Below are 11244 nucleotides of genomic sequence, written 5' to 3' on the forward strand. Positions count from 1 at the left end.
CACGGCAGTGAGAGGCCCGCGTACCACAAAAAAAAAAAAAAAAAAAGTACATGAGGAGAATCGAATCTGCTGTCAGTGCCCACCTCACCCGCCACTGTGAGCAGGGCTGTGGCCTCACTCACGGGGCTGCTCTGAACGGAGAGGGGGCAGGAGAGGGTGGAACCCGAGGCTTTGCTGGGTTTTGCTCTGCTTTCTAGCTCCACTCCAGGCCAGGCCTGCATTCTCGATGCACATTTGACCTTCAATGTATTCTGAAGCTGCAATTTTTAAAAAACGGAGCTATGTAATAAACTCACTATTTAATAAAAGAAATCCCACAGCACCTCAGGCCACAGTGCTAGGCCACAGAGCTTGGTCAGGAGCACACACAGTGTGTGGTGTTAGTTGGATCTCAGAGTTACCAAAGGGCTCTTCAAATGGTTTCTGAGGCTGTCCCCACAGCAGCAGTGGTCCCGTCAGGAGAGGCTGCACCCCCGGCTGTAGGATCAGATCAACCGTCCCTCCCACCCCCAAGGCCACACAGCCCTACCTTTGAGGGTTTAGACCTAGAACCAAGTAGTAGGTCTGTTGAGATGCCTCCTTTGGGGAACTAAGCTGGGAGAAGACAGCCAGTGCAATGGTTTGAAGGTTTGTGTGCTCCCAAATTCATATGTTGAAATCCTAATGCCCAGGGCAATGTGTTAGGATTGGGAGGTGCTTTGCTTATGAGGGTGGAGCCCTCACAAATGGGATTAGTGCTCTTTAAAAAGGGGTCTCCCGCAGCGGTTGGGAGTCCCCTGCAGGTTCGAGCCCTGGGCCAGGAAGATCCCACATGTCACAGAGCAACTGAGTCTGTGTGCCACAACTACTGAGCCTGCGCTCTGGAGCTCACAAGCCACAACTACTGAGCCCACGCACCACAACTACTGAAGCCCTCATGCCTACAGCCCGTGCTACACAAGGGAGGCCAGTGTAATGAGAAGCCCATGCACCGCAACAAAGAGTAGCCCCCACTCGCGGCAACTAGAGAAAGCCCGCACGCAGCAACGAAGACCCAACACAGCCCCAAATAAATAAAATTAATTAAATTAATTTTTAAAAAATAATAATAAAAATAAAAAGGGGCCTCCACACAGCCCCCAGCCCCTTCTGCCATGTGAGGACCCAAAGAGAAGACTTCAAACTGGAGGATAGCCTTCACCCGACCATGTGGGCACCCTGATCTCAGACTTTTCAGCCTCCACCATTGGGAGCCATATATTTCTGGTGTTTATAAGCCACCCAGACTGTGGTATTTTGTTATAGCAGCTCAAAGGGCTAAGATAACCAGCAATGTTTGCACCCTCCGAGCCTCCGCTGAAAGAACATGTACCGATCCAAGAAGAGTTCTGTGCTTGGGGAAGAGAAATGCAGCACTCCACATTTGCATTTATTCACATAGAGCAATAATTTGTTTTCAGATTACTTCTATCATTTCAGAAGGAAATTTTGGAAAATACAGAAAAGTACAAAGAACATGACACCACCTGAAACCTCACCACCCTGAATTACAAATGGCTATTGAGGAAGAAACCAGGCTGCAGAGTGGGAAGGCCAGCTTCAAGCCTCATTCCCTAACCGGCTCTGTCTTCTTGGACCAGTAGTTTGACTGGATCTCAGATTTGTCACCTGTGAAGGGAGGGCATTACACAGACGGATTTTGAGATCTCTCTGGCCCTGCCGTTCTACGGGATGTCAGATTCTGGGATCACAAGCCTCAGGCAGGACGGTGCTGGGGATTCGGTCAGCACCCAGAGACCAGGTGCTCCTGAGAGGGTCTGCCTCAGGCAAGTGTATCAGGGAGCCTCTTCAACGTCTTCTGGCATATCCTGCCAGGTGTCTGGAGTCTGCTGCAATCATTGCCCGTGTCGGAGGGCACTGCTCTGTCTGGGGCTCAGGAGAGCTGGGTGCACCCTGGCCCTGTCACTAGGTTCTAGATGCCCTGGGGCCTTAATGTCTGTAAAATGGGGGAAAACAACACCTGCCTTCCCCAGCACACAGAGCTACTCTGTCAATGAGCACGTGTACATAGGAGTATCTAGAAAAAGAGTTCAGGCCTAAAAATACGTAAAAGAGAGAATGATCAGATCACGTGAAAGTGAGTCCATCCGCTAAATGGAAAGTAGGGCTTCACTCTGGGCTCCATCCTGTCCTCACACAGAGACGTTCTAATCACCGTAATCAAGAAATCAAATAAACATCAGCGAACTTACCAAACAGGTGAATGGGAAACAGAGCGGCAGTTTCAGAGCCTGGCTTTCTGGTAAACGTTAGCCTGACAGCCGCAAAGCAGGCAGTGCTTCGAGAGCAGGTGGGAGACGGGGAGAGGCTTCCTGGCCCCTGCCCTTCACCTTGGTCACTGACTCAGTGTGAAACAGCGCCTGCAGAGAGGAGGAGGGCTCTCATCCTAGTTCACAGATCAGCCTGCGGCCACAGTGGGGGCAGTGAGCTGAGTTCAAGGCAAAGGATGACTAAACAGCCTCCTCATCAACAATAATGCTCGGCATTTATCTAGTTCTTTATGTTTTCAAAGTGCTTTACAATCATTAATTAGTTAACTAGCACTCACCACTATCCCTGCTGTCTGCCTGCTGTACTGAGCAGACAAAAGAGCCAGGCGGGACCTGCCTGTCTGCCAGGGGATTGCAGAGCTGGGGAAAGTGAGGGCCGGGGCATGTGGGGTGAAGAGTGGGGGGGTGGTATCAACACCAAGAACTAAATTTGGAAGGAGACGGTTATGAATCAGCGCAAATAGATGTGGGTATGTCCCTTGACGAGGAGGTCAAGCACGCAGGCAGGGACGTGATCTGCACTTGGACAATGGGATTCAGTCCTTGGTGGGTAAGCATGGTGCTTCACCAGGGGGCTTAGGATTTTCCTAAAATCAGATTGTTCCAGCCCCTGCCAAGTGAGATGATACAGGATATAGGTGGCATCTGTGCCCTGGATGGTCAGCTTCACCCCTTCTCCTCTTCAGAATGCTCATGGATTTGGGCATCATTTTCTAAACTCCAGGGTTCTACACGTGGCCAAGACCCAAACTTGCTGGTACTGTTTATCCAACTTGCACTGGATATGAGGAGATTAACCTCCCTGCAAAGGGTTCAAAGTGCAGTGTCTCCCAGACACTCAGCAGTGATCCTGAGTGGGGAAGCAGATGGCAGCAGGTGGGGTGAGGTGAGCTTTCTCTCCTTCACCCGTGCCCTGAAGTTTAAATGACTCTGGGAAAAGCACAACGAGGCATCTGCGACTAGGTCAACCCACAAGCGTAGTCAGTGAAGCTGGATGTGCCAATCGTCAGCTACCTACTTACATGGAAATCTGATAACTGTTGCACTTAGAGAGTAGAAACCAAAGTCATCAGCCAAATAAGTGACCAGAAGAAAGCGATTAGTCATCTTTCTTCATGAGTGATCACAACACTTCTGAAGCTTCTCCACCTGTAACTTGCAATTTAGGGCCTTGTCTAATGACAGGGTGAGCGTCTCTTATCGATCTCCAGTCTCCTTAGTAAATTAAATGGCAGGTACACAAAGAGGCGAGGGACAGGAGTGTGGAAGCAGCCTCACAACTCTTGCTCTGTTCGAATGAGGTTCTAGTAAAGCCTGTGGGTCTCTGGGCTGCCCTGGGACTCCAGAACCAAAGCCTGTGGCTGGCAGAGCCTCCCAGGGCCAGTCCCTTGTGGTGAGATATGCATAAATCTGCTGATTAGCCTTAATTTATGGCCCTTCTCACCACCTGGGGCTATACCTTGTCAGATCTCAAGAACTAAAAACAAGGCAAGGGCTTGGCTTCAACATGGCTGAAAAACGCAGAAATGATAATAATAATTAACACAGCTCAACTTCCACTTGCCCGATAAATAGTAATTAATGCACACGGCAGCCCAGGGAGGCATCTAGATTTGGATTATGAGCCTTGTTTTGCAGACAGGGAAACTGAGGCCAGGAAGTTAAGTGGCTTTTTCAAGGCCACACAAGGACTCCATATCATACCTGATGTAGGCTTCCCTGTCTCTTAGTCTGAGGTCTGGATCATACCTGTCAGTCAACAAAGACTTAAGAAAATCACACGTATACACACACATCAAAAAAGGCATTTCCCCAGAAGTCCAGGAAAAAACGATAGACTGAGTGTGGCACTGGCCTGCCAGTCACCTGCTGTGAGTGGACACTATCTAAAACAGACAAGAACTGGTGGTGCTGTGTCCATTTTGTGAGGAAAGGCAGTGTTCCCCCAAACTGCCTTTAATGCATTTAACTGCATTTAATGTCATGCACTCCGTCTGAAGAAGAGGGAAAGGATGTAAGGCAGTTAAAAGCAACAGATCTCTACTACCTTTGTGTAAAACTTAAAAGTCTACGTTTTACCATATACAGTAACAGAATAGTTTTCTAGATGCTATTTCCATTGCCACTCATAAAACCCTAGCTAGGCCCTCAAATACTATTGCTAAGGGACAACACCACCTTGAGGAACCTAAAAGCAAATGTGATTCTCCTACTAGTTCAAGTGTCTGCCCACATCCCGTTCATTCAGGATGCTTATGATCATGGACCTCAGGACCACATTCTAGAGCTGGGAGAGGGAGCCAGGCCAACAAGAAGGCAGATAGCATACCAAGCCAACAAGCACCTCCCTGCCACAGAGATCTGGCAAATGCCAGAGGCCTAGTGCCTCTTGATTTTAACGTAACACTTGACAAAATGTTCTCCAATGGGCTTCTGCATCATTTGGATTTTCATGAGGAGTACAGATAACTTTTGTAATTAAAAAGAAACCCCAACAATCTACAGAAAATAAAGATGAAGACAAGTGGGTAGGATGATAACAACACAGCTAGAGGGCTGTTGGGCTCGTTGAATCCCCCAGGTATAAGTCCACACCCAGAGCATGTTACTTACATGCTAATATTAAATGTTAAATTGACAGTGTCTGAAAGACTTCCTCCTGTGGCTGAGTGCGTGTAGCCTGGACATCTCACGTTCTCCAGCCCTCGCAGGCCACCCTCTCCTGAGTAACCCATATCAGAAAATCCAGCTATGTCCCCATTCCTCCTCTCACCGGTTGGGGACTCCCTAGGAGGATGTCCTTGTCCCCAGAGTCATCCTGGTTATTTTTTTTTTTTTTTGCGGTACGCGGGCCTCTCACTGTTGTGGCCTCTCCCATTGAGGAGCACAGGCTCCGGATGCGCAGGCCCAGCGGCCACGGCTCAGGGGCCTAGCCGCTCCACGGCACGTGGGATCTTCCCGGACCGGGTCACGAACCCGTGTCCCCTGCATCGGCAGGCGGACTCCCAACCACTGTGCCACCAGGGAAGCCCCTGGTTATTTATTATTGTCTCTCACTGCTGCTCCTCCTGGTCAGCACCAGCTGCCTCTCTTTCCCCCAAGGACCCTCACAGTTCTCCAAAGCACAGTGAAAACAGCAACAGTTTAACAGCATCTACTGAGGACTCTAGCCTAACACCAGGGAATTACAGAGCAGAAGAAGAAACTTCAAGTAGATATCAGCAGCCCCACATGCCACTGGCCTTCCTCATCACCACTACCTTTTCCTTTACCTTTTTCTCACTAAAGCACTGCTCCATCACATGTGACCAGGATAGGTCATCTCTCCTGGAAGGTTGTCCCATAACATCTAGCCTTATACCTGATGACTTACAAAGAAAACAAAAGCCTCATCAAAGCGTTCCTTCCAGAACAAAAGGACAAATTAACTCCAAGAGCTAATGTCCTTCTTCCCTAGAATGCAAAAATCACTCACAAAATCAAAATGGAAATTTCTTGGTTTCAACTCTGTCAGGGTTCAGACCCAAACTTCAGTAACAGTAAAAAACTGGCAAATTTGAAAATAGAATTTTTGGTCCCTGCCGTATCAGGATGAAGACCAGGAAAGCATGTTTGTCAAATCTGTAGAGAGCCAAGCATGGAAAGGACAGCCTCTGTCCTGGAAGACAGAATAAAGATCTTGACAGATCATCATGACTCAAGTCAAAGAGGACACACTATGTCTCCATGCTGAAAAGATCAATGGCTCGAGTAGAGACTGGGAGAGACTGGCTTAACTTCAGCTTGGGAGGGAACAGAGAACCATGTGGTGTAACTGATCACAGGGTTAGTATATGCCACCCGTGTGATCTATTACTAATAAGTGACACTAGTAGAAGGCTGACATTATAGCAGAAGAAGCAGGTGTGGTCAGATCAGACCACATCTGGGGGGGGGGGCACTGGTCCTTGTCCAAAGGAGGGTGCTCAGAAATTGAGAGTGTATAGATCCTGTCACACAAGATCTGGAGCAGAGAACTTGGGTTGGGGGTAGAGATGACACATGAGAGTTGTCGTCAAATATTTAAAGGACTGAAAACTTGCTCTGTGTTGGTCCAGCTAAGTGGAATTAGGAGCAGCTGGTTAAAGTTACAGGGCTGCAGGTTTTCACTCAAGGGCTCAATATAAAGAACTTGCTCATACTTAGAGGGACTGCTTGGACCCCACCTGGAGGATGCCTTACCGGGATTCTGCCTGTATGGGATGTGGCACAGATGACCTCAAAGTTCCTTCCTACCCCAGAAGAATAAGGCATATAAGAAGGTGTGGGTGTGAGCTTGGAGCCTCCGCGGGGCGGGCGGGGAGGGGGAGGGGCAGGCCTTGCTCCTTCCCAAGCAGATTTTTCTAAAATCCAAATCCCAGTCCACTCGCCACCCATTTGGAGCAATTGAGAGCGTTTTCATCAAACGCCATACATATGGCGTCGGATCGTGTAACCTGAAAACGCTCCTGTTGTTTTTCGCATCTGTACAGTGGGTGAATCTTTTTCACTTGACATAGCCAAGCTATCATTCCTGTTGATTTCCTAGAGATGTCATTTGTCCAAAAGCGCTGAGGGTTTTGATTCCCACCATGGCTATCACACAGTTTCGGTTATTTAAAGTTTGTACCTGCCTAGCAACATATTCTCATTCCTAAAGAGATTAATATGCACAGCTGGCAGAGGACAGAAATTAAGTGGAGACCAAATAACTTTGCCAACTACAGTTGATTATTCATCAGTTCCTAAGCAGACAGATGTTGAAGAGTGGGCTTCCTGGGATGAAGATGCACCCACAAGTGTAAAGATTGAAGGAGGGAATGGGAATGTGGCAACACAGCAAAATGCTTTAGAACAACTGGAACCTGACTATTTTAAGGACATGATACCAACTATAAGGAAAACCCAGAAAATCATTATTAAAAAGAGAGAACCATTAAATTTTGGCATCCCAGACGGTAGCACAGGTTTCTCTAGTAGACTAGCAGCTACACAAGATATGCCTTTTATTCATCATTCTCCTGAATTAGGTGACTTGGATACCTGGCAGGAAAATACCAGTGCATGGGAAGAAGAAGATGCGGCCTGGCAAGCCGAAGAAGTTCTGAGGCAGCAGAAGATAACAGACAGAGAAAAGAGAGCAGCAGAACAACAAAGGAAGAAAATGGAAAAGGAAGCACAGCGGCTAATGAAGAAGGAACAAAACAAAATTGGTGTGAAACTTTCATAACAAAATGTCCTTCAGATGCACAGTGCCAGTGGGAAAAATGTGAGCTCCACAACCCAAGCAACATTTGTATGGATCTAAGAGTATTTTCAGAATACAAATCCACTGCTTGATTTTAATGCATTCATAAGGCCATACAGGACACCAGGATTCTCTCAAAGTCCCTTGAACTCTTGGTGATTGAGACTCAAAGAACAAAAAAGACTTGTGAGACAATATTTTCTTCAACATGTTCCAACTGTAAGACAATTGTTTGCTGTAGAGAAATTATTACAAATGGAATATATCAGTACCTCTTCAAGCTAGTGTTTCTACCTAATTAAATGGGTGTAAATTTTATGGTGGGAAAGAACTCTGCTGTCTATAATGCTTTCCTTCAATGTGCATAATGATAAAATAAATAATTTTAAATATTCAAAAAAAAAAAAAAAAAAAAGAAGGTGTGCCCCAGGCCCTTCCAGGTTACGCACAGGAGGCATAGTGCTAGGGCAGAGATACTTGTGAGGGCCTATGAAACTTTAACGTTTTTTCTCACATTCAAAAAAAATGAAATTTTTAGGGCCCACAAAAATCAATTAAATTTTGTCTAAAAGAGGAATAAAGGTTGAAGTATTTAAAGTTATATTTTAAATATTTCAATACTGATATTATTATGGTGGGAGGGGCTCACAAAGGCCTCAGTGCCCAGAGCCCTTGGAGGTCATGATGTAGTCTGGGTCCCTGTGTAAGGCCCAGCTCCCTCCAGGGGTCCTTTTTTTTTTTTTTTTTTTTTTTCCGGTACACGGGCCTCTCACTGTTGTGGCCTCTCCCGTTGCGGAGCACAGGCTCCGGACGCGCAGGCTCAGCAGCCATGGCTCACAGGCCCAGCCACTCCGCAGCATGTGGGATCTTCCCGGACCGGGGCACGAACCCGCGTCCCCTGCATCAGCAGGTGGACTCTCAACCACTGCGCCACCAGGGAAGCCCCGATAGTTTTTTTTAAAGGGGAGGTGGGTAGTGAGAGATGGACCAAGAATCCTAAAGCCTTCCAGGCCTCAGCCCCAGCCCTTTGCAGAGGCCTGGTCCTTGGGTCCCATGAGATCCTCTGCTGAGTCTTTATAATAAATTGACCTTTTTGGCTTAAATTAGTTTCAGTTGCTTTCTATTACTTGTAATCAAAGACCCTTACTTATCTATTCAATTTACTTCTTCCCAGCCATTCAAAAGAACCGCAGGGCTGTCAGGGACCCCTATTAACCTGAGAATTAGTTAAATTGTTTCCCCGACCAACAAGAGATAGGAAATTCTCCATTTCCAAAGTCAGTTGGCTCCAGAGAGCTAAACAATGGAGTGGATATTTAGCTGCTTGCTAGTTTTATGTCAACAAGGTATAAAGTAGGTATGCTAGGTTTATCTCAAGTTATTTTGACCAGCTCTTAGAAATGACTGAAGAATTTTGCTCTTAACTTCCTAAAAACAGGTGCTTGATAAAGACACCCCCCCCCTATTATCCTCAGGTGATCGGGAGGGTAACCACAAATAAGTGAATTTTACAGATAATCCCCAAACCTTATCTAAACTCTTATCTTGGGCAATAGCTTCCTCTTCTGCCTTTTAGCAGAGCTGTCGACAAGAAGCAAATGGACTGTGACAAGGTGGAGTTTTTATCCCCTTTTATTCCCCTTGCACACCTCCAGTGGAGATACTGAGGAACAATGGGAAGGACAAAAAGACAGGTGGCAGGAGAGCAAAGAGGAGAAACAAAGCCTGGATGGCTCGAGCACGGGCAAGACAGCTTCCGGGAGTCGTCTTAAAGGAGTCGGGGGCTTTGGGAACATGGGTCACCGAGGCTGAGGAAGAGAAGCCGCCGGAAGGGGAGCACAATCACAAGGGGGGAGGGGGAGCCCTTGCTCCACAGTTCACAAAACACCTTTCCCAAGCCGGCACCTCTGCATTTACAAGACAACACACTCCTCGCAGGTATCTGAGATTCTGAAGATGTGGCCCTCACTAAGTGGAAGGGAAGCCCACCTGCCTCCTAAGTTTGGTTTTGCTTAAAATCTTCTATCCGTCGGTACGGCTCCTAAAAAGGCATCGGAGTTTTTGCTCTAGCCTCTGCCAAGTGATGAAGCCAGAGCGCACCCCGTCTCACTCTAGAGGTAGCCATTCAGCTTTGATGTGTCATTTGAGGCAAGCTATCTTCTGCCACCCCTTTCTTTTTTCACTGAAAACCACTGTGTAGCCACAAAGCTCAAGTTCAGAGGGGAGGCTGGCTCCCCAGCAGCGCCATCTTAGAACAGCGGAAAAAGACTCCGTTGCTTAAACCTCAGCCCACTGAATCGGATCATCCTTTGCTGTGAGGTTACAACTGTAACATTTCAAACTTGCTCTCAGAAGCTGTTAGGTATTCCTTGCCGAGGCCCTGAATTTGGTGGGCACTACCACTACATAAGATTGCTGGCAGAGGAGGACAGTGGTGTTTCATTATGCATGGAAACATGCTGCTCGTGTGCTTCGGTTTGAGCTTTTGATGAACAGAAAATGTGCTCTTTACATTTTCCTTTTTGTGAAATCCTGACACAGCATTTCTGGTTTCAAAGGAAGCTGTATAAAGACCAGCAGAAAATCCCACAAAATGAGACCACCTTAAAAATCAAGTTTACTGGCTAAATGGGATTAAGCTAGAGTTGTGTTTTAAAAAGAATAAACCAGAAGAAAACAAATCTTTGCTGCATGGTGCCCACTTCTATCTAAACAGCTCTGAAGTCCAGATGCACACTGTCACTTGAGCATCTCTGGAGAGAGCGTGGGAAGTTAAAAGTCAGTGTTTTTGATTAATTAATAATCATCCTCAGCTGTGTTGGCAAATGATAAAAACAAATTGTCTGCCTTTAAAGTAAGGGTGGAAGACGTGTGCTTACCCAGAACCGAGGGGGAAGGAGGAAGAGCCCTGTTGGCCTAGTCGGCCCTCGGCTGCTCTGGTGGTGGCTGAACAAAAACGACGTTGTATGTCTCTTACCCTGTACGGTCACGATAACCACCACAGCTTGGGCAGTCAGTCAGGGAGGAAGCCAGTGTCTAAGGAATGGCCCAAAGGGCTACCCAGTTGTCTTCTAGAACAACCCATCTGAGCATGTGCAGGGATAACTGTTTCACCATGTTTGTCATCGTGAGGCACGATTCAGCAGGCTCCAGCTGAGTGAGTGTCCGCGTGCGGGTGTGCGTGCGTGTGTGTGTGTGTGTGTGTGTACCAGGATGAGGTGAAGTTTCATTGGTAGTTTAGAGAAGAGATGCAAAGACCCCTTTCCTTTTAAATTTGCCACCTACAACTTAAACAGTGACTCCACGTCATTCTTTCTTGAAGACTCTGACTGCAGCTGGGCGCCATCTTCCTCCCTCCCGAACCTGTAGTTCTCGAGCCACACTTCTCTTACAGGACTTAACATTTGTCTCTTGGTAACAGTCATTCCTACTTCCTCAAATGTAGTGATGTTTGCCTTTGGGGCAGCACCTGGGACAGATTATTGGGTAGAGGAGACATACAATACACCTTAAATATTGGAATGAGTGGAGGAAGGCGGGACTGATGGATGGACCTGTGCTGGATGCTATGTTCATTTCGTGGCTCTGCTGGTGGAATTTCTATCTTCCCCAGTGACTGCGACATTCTCTCCTTCCTTCTGTCCCTACTGCCAGAGCCATGATGCGGGC

At 47.3% G+C, this 11244-nt stretch overlaps 1 pseudogene across 1 annotated transcript; it reads left to right on the plus strand.

The window, feature by feature from the left end:
- Positions 1-6786: 6786 nt before the first annotated feature.
- On the plus strand, positions 6787-7609 carry LOC308626086 (receptor-binding cancer antigen expressed on SiSo cells-like; annotated as a pseudogene). Its single transcript has one exon. The product of its transcript is annotated as a receptor-binding cancer antigen expressed on SiSo cells-like (transcript).
- Positions 7610-11244: the final 3635 nt, after the last annotated feature.

The sequence above is a fragment of the Mesoplodon bidens genome (assembly GCF_964165515.1).
Source record: "Mesoplodon bidens genome assembly, chromosome: 12".
NCBI classification, from domain to species: Eukaryota; Metazoa; Chordata; class Mammalia; order Artiodactyla; family Ziphiidae; genus Mesoplodon; species Mesoplodon bidens.